The sequence below is a fragment of the Nothoprocta perdicaria genome, unplaced genomic scaffold (assembly GCF_003342845.1).
Source record: "Nothoprocta perdicaria isolate Ctin4 unplaced genomic scaffold, notPer1 scaffold_48, whole genome shotgun sequence".
In the NCBI taxonomy this organism is placed as follows: Eukaryota; Metazoa; Chordata; class Aves; order Tinamiformes; family Tinamidae; genus Nothoprocta; species Nothoprocta perdicaria.
In genome coordinates this window covers 2019116-2029028 of record NW_020455732.1, presented here as the reverse complement: position 1 = coordinate 2029028, position 9913 = coordinate 2019116, and the positions used below count along the sequence as shown (strand labels likewise).

At 46.9% G+C, this 9913-nt stretch overlaps 1 non-coding gene across 1 annotated transcript; it reads left to right on the top strand.

Annotated features, from left to right (window-relative positions):
• Positions 1–452: 452 nt before the first annotated feature.
• TRNAS-AGA lies at positions 453–534 on the top strand. Its single transcript has one exon. It is a non-coding gene; the product is annotated as a tRNA-Ser (tRNA).
• The last annotated feature ends 9379 nt before the right edge of the window (positions 535–9913 follow it).

Below are 9913 nucleotides of genomic sequence, written 5' to 3'. Positions count from 1 at the left end.
ATGTCTCCACATGTTCATCTCAAGGCACCGCTTCCTTTGTGCTACAGAAATGCTATCATTTCTGAGATGCAGCTCCTCAAATTAGGGTCCAGCTACTGCAAAGCATTGCCAGAGGTAGCAAAAATGGATGATTTCTGATGGTAATTCTGATGCTAGAAACCAAGCAGTGTACAAAGAGATAATCACACAAAAGGTTCAAAATAAACAAACAGAAAGATATTTTCTTCCACATGGTACATACAATGACCTCATGGGACATGTTGCCACAGGATATCATGGAGGTCAGCATTATTAATGGATACCCAGCTGATTTCTACAAAATCATGGAGAATTTCAATGGAAAAATTTAACACAATGATCCAGCTGTAACTTTTGCATTAGGAGGCCCCCAAATGATGATTAGCAAAGGCAGAGAGAATATCAACCAGAAATGTTGCTGCAGGCATCCATGCGTAGTCGTGGCCGAGTGGTTAAGGCGATGGACTAGAAATCCGTTGGGGTTTCCCTGTGCAGGTTCGAATCCTGCCGACTATGACAGGGGCCATGGCACCCCAGGCAATGCTTTGAGAGGAGAAGGGGGGTATGATTAACATGTACAAATTCATGAAAAGAGAAGAAGGGGACAAGCTCGTTTCACTGGTGGCCAGTGATAGGACAAGGTGTAATGGCCATAAGCTGAAACACAAGAAGTTCCATCTCCAGGTGAGGAGGAACTTCTTCCCTGTGAGGGTGACAGAGCCCTCGAACAGGCTACCCAGAGAGGTTGTGGAGTCTCCTTCTCTGGAGGTCAAAACCACCTGGATGTCACCCTGTGCCACATGCTCTAGGTGTGCCTACTTGAGCGGGAAGGTTGGACTAGGTGATCTCTAGAGGTCCCTTCCAAGCTTGAATATTCTGTGATTCTGTTTCTTGCACATCAGTTACTGGCCCTTGCCAAAAGCAGGACTGGGTGCTCTGACAGAGTTGAGCAGTTATATATTCAGCATAGTAGCTAGGAAAGACTGGGAGTAAGGGCATAATCCTTTAGTTCATAGGATGGAGGTCAGATTGTCAGCTGCTGGGGTTCTGACTTATCCATGAGGCTCTGGAGATGTACCCCTGCAGAAGATCTAGCCCTACTTGTCTATTCCAGACAAACAGACATCAGTTTTCCATTATGCCTTCAAATCATAGAATCATAGAATGCTTAAGGTTGGAAGGGACCTCAGAGGTCATCTAGTCCAACCCCCCAGCTCACGCGTGGTCACCTAGAGCACGTGGCACAGGGCTGTGTCCAAGCGGATTTTAAAGGTCTCCAAAGAAGGAGACTCCACAACCTCCCTGGGCAGCCTGTTCCAGTGCTCTGTCACCCTCACTGTCAAGAAGTGTTTCCTTAAGTTCCTGTGGAACTTTTGGTGCCTCAGCTTGTGGCCGTTTCCTCTAGTCCTATCACTGTCCACCACTGAAAAGAGGCCAGCCCCCCTCCTCCTCACTGCCTCCCTTGAGGTATTTATACACGCTGATCAGGTTCCCCCTCAGCCTCCTCTTCTCCAGGCTGAACAAGCCCAGCTCTCTCAGCCTTTGCTCATAGGGCAGATGTTCCAGGCCCCTGATCATCCTGGTAGCCCTGCGCTGGACTCTCTCCAGCAGCTCCACATCCCTCTTGTACTGGGGAGCCCAGAACTGGACACAGTACTCCAGATGTGGCCTCACCAGGGCTGAGTAGAGGGGGATGATCACTTCCCTCGACCTACTGGAGACGCTCTTCTTAATGCACCCCAGGATCCTGTTGGCCTTCATAGCCACCAGGGCACACTGCTGCCTCATGGTCATCTTGTCATCCTCCATGACGCCCAGGTCCCTCTCTGTGGGGCTGCTCTCCAGCAGGTCCACCCCTAATCTGTACTGGTGTCTGGGCTTATTCCTCCCCAAGTGCAGCACCCTGCACTTGTCCTTGTTGAACTTCATGAGGTTTCTCGCCGCCCAGTCCTCCAGTCTGTCCAGGTCCCTCTGGATGGCAGCACAGTCCTCAGGGCTATCAGCTACTCCTCCCAGTTTGGTATCAAAATCACTCCTTGCATTGCACAGAGAAGCCCTTCAAGAGGCACAAGGAGGAGGAGTTTCTCCATGTCCCTTTGCCCTTTTCTGTTGCTATCACTGGAGACTGACTCTAGTACTGTGCTCATGAAGACAATGCAGGTGGCATAGATGCCGCTTCCCTTTCATGTTCTTGAGCTTTTTTTCTCTCCTTTCAGAACTGCCTTCAGCAGCATAGGGACAAGCCCCTAGTTCAGCTAATCTAGGAGGGTTTTTGTACAGCATGGGTTTTACTTAGCAATGAGCAAAGGTCATCTCTTGGGATCTACTAGGCACTTGAACTTTGGCTGGACAGAAAAGGCACATAGCATCACCACTGTACTAACCATGATGTTGCAAGCAAATAATTCACCAAAAAAAAGTTAGAAACTCTCTTGTTGTCAGGGAAAACTGATCATACTAACTGATCGTGCTAAGCATAGCCAGTGAGCAGTTTTTTGGCAGCTCCACTCAACACATAGGACCACTCCACCCAGTCCTAAAAGATTTCCCACCATCCTACAGTATTTCAAGGTTTCTCTCCCTGTTAGTCCCTGAAAAAGGTTTCTTAACATCAACAATGTGAACTAGTTCCCAGCTGCTCAGAAGATGGATAGCTTTTTCACAGATCAGTATCAGATCCTGAGTAACACTGAAGGGCTTTCTCTCTCACTTTCCACTCCTCATGATAGCATATTTCACAAGAGTAAGTGTTAGCAATCCTTAGCCAGCAACTCAGGGACAGGAAAGTATACATGGAGAGGAGATCTGCTCTTGCTCTGAAGGATTTACCAGGCATCTGAATTGCTGTAGAGAGTGATACTGCCTGCAAATGTTAATAATGGAGCTGAGAATTTTTGAGGTTGCTCTGGGTGACACAGACACAGTCTGAGGTGGTGATGGCCTATAGACAACTGGGATTTAATATCTTCTGAGGCTAAGATACCATACTGCTGCTAAAGGCTGTGCCTTCCATGAAACATTGGCAGGGAAGTAGGAATGTGCTCTTGGACTTGTCCGCGTCAAGAGTGTAATGCTTTTAGATACACTCCTGGGATGCTTCAGTTCCTGAAGTTCCTAATGCATCTTTCCCATGTGTCCCAGGAGTGCTCATGTATTAAAATCAGCAACAGATGTGTTTTCAAGTTCCGAGGATAACATGACTAGGTTGGAGAGATCAGGCTCCCTACTCATCCCCATCTCTCATTCTGCTCCCTGGTCTCCTGCAGCTGTATCAGCTGCACAAGGACACGCTGCCCCTGTGAAAGTACTACTCCAAGGCCATGCATGGGTGCCACTGTGGGACACGGTCTGTCACAGCCCATCACCAAGATCCTCCATATCTGACGTTTTGCAGTGAGACTAGGAGAGGAGACACGGAGATCTCAGATGCATGATGCAGCATAACAAGCTACTATATCAGCTGGGCCCCAGTAGCCATCAGAGATGTGTTCTTGTGTGTGATAATTCAGTTTACATCTGTGACAAAGTAAAACCTCATGCTTGTCATGTACTAAAAGCACATAGACAGTCAATGACCCTTAGCTAGAATTATTACATCGCAACAAGCTTAATGTGGGACTATCTCCCTAGTTTATTAGCTATCAAATAATCTCACAGTCTTCTCAGGGGTTGGTTCTGTAGAGAAGAGCAAAAGGTGTAGCTCCACCAGACTTTTACCTCCCATCAGATGGATTCACCAAGGGGAAGTCATGCCTGACGAACCTCATAGCCTTCTATGATGGGGTGACAGGCTGGCTGGACGAGGGGAGAGCCGTGGATGTTGTCTACCTTGACTTCAGCAAGGCTTTTGACACTGTCTCCCATAACAGCCTCATACGGAAGCTCCGGGACAGTGGACTAGACGAGTGCACGGTGCGGTGGATCGAGGGCTGGCTGGATGGCAGAGCTCAGAGGGTGGTCATAAATGGGGCCGAGTCCAGTTGGAGGCCTGTGGCCAGTGGTGTCCCCCAGGGGTCAGTGCTGGGCCCAGTGCTGTTCAACTTGTTTATCAATGACCTGGACGAGGGCACGGAATGCACCCTTAGCAAGTTTGCAGATGACACCAAGCTGGGTGGAGTGGCCGACACTCCGGAGGGCTGTGCTGCCATCCAGAGGGACCTGGACAGGCTGGTGAGTTGGGCAGAGAGGAACCTCATGCGGTTCAATAAGGACAAGTGCAGGGTCCTGCACCTAGGGAGGAATAACCCCAGGCATCAGTACAGATTAGGGGTCGACCTGCTGGAAAGCAGCTCCACGGAGAGGGACCTGGGAGTCCTGGTTGACACTAAGTTAACCATGAGTGAGCAGTGTGCCCTCGTGGCCAAGAAGGCCAATGGCATCCTGGCCTGCATCAGGAGGAGTGTTGCCAGCAGGTCGAGGGAGGTGATTCTGCCCCTCTACTCAGCTCTGGTGAGGCCGCACCTGGAGTACTGTGTTCAGTTCTGGGCTCCCCAGTATAGGAAGGACGTGGAGCTTCTGGAGAGGGTCCAGAGAAGGGCAACCAGGATGATTAAGGGAATGGAACATCTCTCGTGTGAAGAGAGGCTGAGTGAGCTGGGCCTGTTTTCTCTGGAGAAGAGACGGCTCAGAGGGGATATGATTAATATGTATAAGTTCAGGAAGGGAGAATGCAGGGAGGAAGGGGACAAGCTGTTCTCACTGGTGGCCAGCGATAGGACGAGGGGTAATGGCCACAAGCTGAAGCATAAGAAGTTCCGTCTCCAGGTGAGGAGCAACTTCTTTACTGTTAGGGTGACAGAGCAGTGGAACAGGCTGCCCAGGGAGGTTGTGGAGTCTCCTACTCTGGAGGTCTTCAAAACCCGCCTGGATGCCACCCTGTGCCACATGCTGTAGGTGTGCCTGCTTGAGCAGGAAGGTTGGACTAGATGATCTCTAGAGGTCCCTTCCAACCTTAAATATTCTGTGAATCTGTGAATCTGTGAATCAGAACTAGCATATTCCTAGGGAAAAGTGGACAAACAGGGCTGGATTGCAATAAACTTCTCCAAAATATTCCCACTTCTGTCATAGAGGCTGTATTTCTCCCTGATAAACCTTACTTTATTTTCCTTTCATAAATTTGTCCCGCCGCAAATATGCCTTTTGCAGTCACAACCTTGTGGCAAGGCTGCTGAGCTACATGCTGGGTGAAGAGGCAGCTTCAAGTAGGACCAATTAAATCAGGATCAATTCCTCCCCTTTCTAGAAGCACCGGCCGCCCAGCCCTTAGTTGGAAATGGTATTAGTTTGGTGTATTTTCTGTGCTATCAAAACCATCAAGAAATCTCTCACTTGCACATGTGAGAAATCTGTCACACACATAGGTTCATTAACACTCCATCTCTCACTTTATGGTGCCCCCAAAAGGTCCTAAAATAACAGATTACAATTCCTGGTCTGGACAATATCTTCTCCACATGTCTGATATCCTCTGTGCCTCAGTAATTTTTTCCCAGTGTGGTAAAGCTGCCTTGTGTCTAGCACCAGAGCATGGCTACGTCGAACAAGACAGTGACTTTCAAGGGTCAGTAGGGTTCAGAATATGGCCCATCTGATCTTAAAACAGATTGAGAGAACAGGGCTCTGTCTCTGCTGCACAAGTATGGCCAGTTGCAGAGAAGGACCAAGGCCTGGTGCATTCCCAGCACTCATAACACTCACTTTGACACGGAGGCAGAAGTCCAGGAAGGTGTTCTGCGTGTCTCAACTTCTCAGAGGTGATGCTGGTTATTTCTGCAGGAGCACGCAGGACATGTATGGAGCCAAACAAGGCCTATCTGCACTGCAGGGTAGCACCTGCTAGAGGATGCTGCAACGCACCATGATTGCATAGCAGCAAACTTGGATTTCCAGAGCATGGGCCATGTTGTCATGACAGCAAGAAAGTCCACCCCACCTGACCAGATGCCTCGGACTGCAGAGCACAACTGCAGACAGTAATTCAAGGGATTCTGTAAAAGCTCCTTCTGCCCACCAGCACAGTTCCAGAACACGGCAGGCAGCCGAGACTCTTTCACGAGCTCCAGTGTAACAAGGACATATTTCTGAGCTAAACATCCTGCAGTTCAGAAGAAGCTGCCAAAGGAAAAATAGTTTCCTTCCTCACTTTTAATTCTACTGGCTTTTTGCATTTGGAGGCAAACCAGGGTCTCGCTGTTGCTCATTTGTCTTTTCTCCCTTGTCCCCACTTGATGGAAACATCTCTGATGTAGCACAGACGGGGGACTGTGTATTTGGGCACCCCCAAATCCTGATGTATATACAACTAATTGCCACGCTTTGCTTTCAGTGTCATCTGGCCTGCCCACAGGGTTGCCCTGCAGACCAGACCACCTTCCCAACCTCAAATCCCTGCAGCACCCTCAACTCCTCATTGTCAAGGGGGAAAAGCCCCTTGGAACAATCAAATCCAGGGACTGAGGGTTGCATTGCCTTTGCTGATGACCCTGGGAGCCTCCAAGCACATAGCCCAACGCTGACGCACCATATGGGTCCTCTGCATCCAACTGCTGCTCCGTGTTAGCCACTGGCGTGGGCGTGAGCTCTATGGGAAATGAGGTAGAGGTGCCAAGGGATATTATTGTGCTGACAGCTGGATTTACACTTTCTTAGTCTGGTCCAGTCATCACTTTTCGCAGTTCTGCTTTGTGTCCAGCACTGGTTTTCCCTTCTCCCTCCTCCTTATGTATAGATATTTTATTGCAAACACTCTGGCTTTTACGACCGGATTTTTTACACTCTGGCCCACATCCCCCACTAATTCCTTCATCGTTGTTACTGTCAGCTGCTCCTGGATAAAAATAACAAGGGAGCCAGGTTATATGAGCTCTTCTCCTTTCTTAAGGGAACCTTTAGAGGAAAGTTTTACTGAATAACCAGGTTACCTGTCAGGGGAAGTAATTGCTAATAATATTATGCTGGATGAAGAGCATGGTGCATTATAGCATACTGTTTAATTGAAATACTGCTTCTGCTTATCTCCGAGGTCCTCTTCTGGCCAAGAGTGATGAGATCAGAGAGCATCTCATAGTCCTGCCCCGCAAACTCTGATGCGCTGCTGTAATTCCCAGGGAAACCCATCAGGCAACTGCAGGAATCACCAGACCCTCTCCCAAAACAATTTCTAGTGAATGATGTAAAATTCAACTCCCATCATGTTAAATCCAAAGGAAAACTCATCCTATCCCCAGATAAGTTCACAGATCTAGTACAGGGAGACTACTCGGGATAGTTTTCCCTCTCTCTTACCATCAGGCTTTCATTAGGGACGGAAAATGCTCCAGCGGAGGGAAGACCAGCTGGTTCTCCTTGGCTCAATCAGTCTTCAGTGCACTTCATGAGACTGGCAACAAAGAAATTGAGTAATCGCTCATTATACACTTGTAGCAATAAATGTTGGTTTTCTATCACTACTGAATAACTGAAAAGGGACTCATTTTGCAGATGTTCATGAAGCTCATGAGAGATTCGCCAAGAAATGTTTATCCTGATTCTGGGACCTCTTTTTACACTGACACTTCTTCTATGCCAGCAAACTCAGCTGTGCATGGAGATATTCCCAAGATCACACTGGATGGTCATCTCCTACACTGGCAAACTGCTGGCACAGCACTTGGAATGGTTTTGGCCTGGGACAGCTAGCACTGTCCTGAATGATCCTCCAGCACAAAAAATCAGGAGTTGGCAGCAGATCTTTTCCCACTAGTGACTTGGATGTGGCCACCATGCTTTGGAGGTAAGGAATGCTTAGCAATGCAGATGTGCCAAGATCATCCCTGCTGGCTCATGGCAGTAAAAAATACCCTGACACTGTTTATTTACCATTGTAGACCCAGGCAATACGTCCAGAAAAGCTTGTAATTCAGCTGCTGCCCTTCTAGGTGGAGAATCATTCAAATTCTAAGTCCTTGCAAGACTGTCCTTATGAGGTAATATGCAAGGGCTTTGTTATTCATCCTTCACATCAACTTCTGGAGCTGGTTTAGCTCTTTTTCCTTCCTATTCGATGCAGGGTTAAACACCCAAGGAAGTCCCTGAGGTTTCAGCTGCGTTGCACAGTGTGCACCCAATGCAGCCCTCAAAGGAGCGTGAATCAGAAGGTGAACTGTTGCTCCAAGAAGAGCAATTCATTTTTATATATGCCTTCAAAGGCTAGGCATTAACTCCAAATCCAGCTTTTAAGCTTTTTCTATTGTTAATGTCTGAACGGATTCTCTTATGGGCATTGCAGCCAAGTCTTTACAGATGTTAGCTATTTCTAACAAAAATACCTTCCTGTGAAGACATTCCTTTATGTCTATGAGCACCTGCAAGATATATGGGTAGTGCAATAAGCAAAGCCTGAATTCTTCATACAATTCACTTAATCTGTAGAGAAAGGAAGGCATGGCCTTGAGGCTATTTTTTTTCCCTGAAAATGATCCTTGAAAATATTTTTCCACCTTTTTTCACTAATGTCAAGGGGAAAGTGGTTTAGCGACTCATAAGCACCTGCATCATTCCATCTCCAGAGATATGATTTTCATTTGCATTACAAACTTAATAAAAATACTGAAGAGAGTTTTCTTCATTCACATTAATTAAACTGAGAATATTACAGAAAAAATGACACAAATGTGACTGTAATTGGCAAGAAAACTCAGTCAACTTGGGGCTCACAGGAAGAAAAATTTCCTGTCCAAATTGGATCCAAATCACTAAATGTATAATTTCTGGTTTCCTGGAAACTGGGAGCTTTCCAAACAAGGTGCACGCCCCACAGAGCTGGCATTTTATCAATTACACAGCCAACGATAGCAATAGACTTTAATAGTAATTGCTCTGCACTGCTGCAGGCAGCACTCAGATTGCCCCACTCCAACGTCGCTCACCCAGGGCTCGAAAACCAGCAGGTTCAAGAGTTCCCCAGCCCATAAGGGGCCTCCCAGGAACCCTGGCCAGGTTCCACCACAACCTACCCTTAGACTCAGTAGGAGCTCTTTAAGTTTTTTTGAACCAAGAATTACGTGTTTGCTGAATTAGTGTTTTCCCATGACCCTTTGTTTTAGCAAAAGGATTCTGAATAATTCCGATTGCAATGGTAGGTCTCCAGTACGCATCTCCTTGATTTTGCATGGATATCTGTGTATCCTCTCCTACCTGAACAAGGTCCATGCTCGCATAATATAAGCACATAGCTAAGAAAATCATACACAAATAGCCTGGAAACAGGATATAAAATAGAATATTAAAATTAATTTCAGCCTAGAGTCAAAACTGAATGCATATCAGCAATTTTCATGTAAAAATAATATGGAGTGTATTTATGCCTAAACCAAGTATTACAAACATTGGAAACTCATTTTGAGATGAACTTCAAAAAAGTCCCAGAATGTCCATGTGAGGAAACGCACAGGTTAGATCATTACTAAAAACATCAGCTCTGCCCTGCAACAAGCATATGCAAAACCCATTTTATTGTCATAAGCACTCTAATTCTGTATTTCAGTCACCAAATAGATCAAATTGTGCAAGGTCACATTAGATACTTCTAATTTTCTCCTCAGTGATGCAACTTGGGCAAAATTAACAAACTAACGTCAAGAGCTTTAAAGAAGTGGTTTTGCAAATGTACATTCAGGCAATGGAATTTCTTGCAATAACAGTCCTACTGCTGGAGTTTTTTAAATCTAGACAAGGCACTTGAGAATGAACCAAAGAGACAATCCCGCTCTGCTCTTGCCGGGGCATGTGGACAGGATGACCTAACAAGTCTTTCCCATCTGCCATTCCTGTGGTTCTCTGAGAAATTGGATCCCAGGAGACCCAGGGCCTCATCCTGAGAGGTGAACCCAGCGGACTAGACTTCACTCTACTT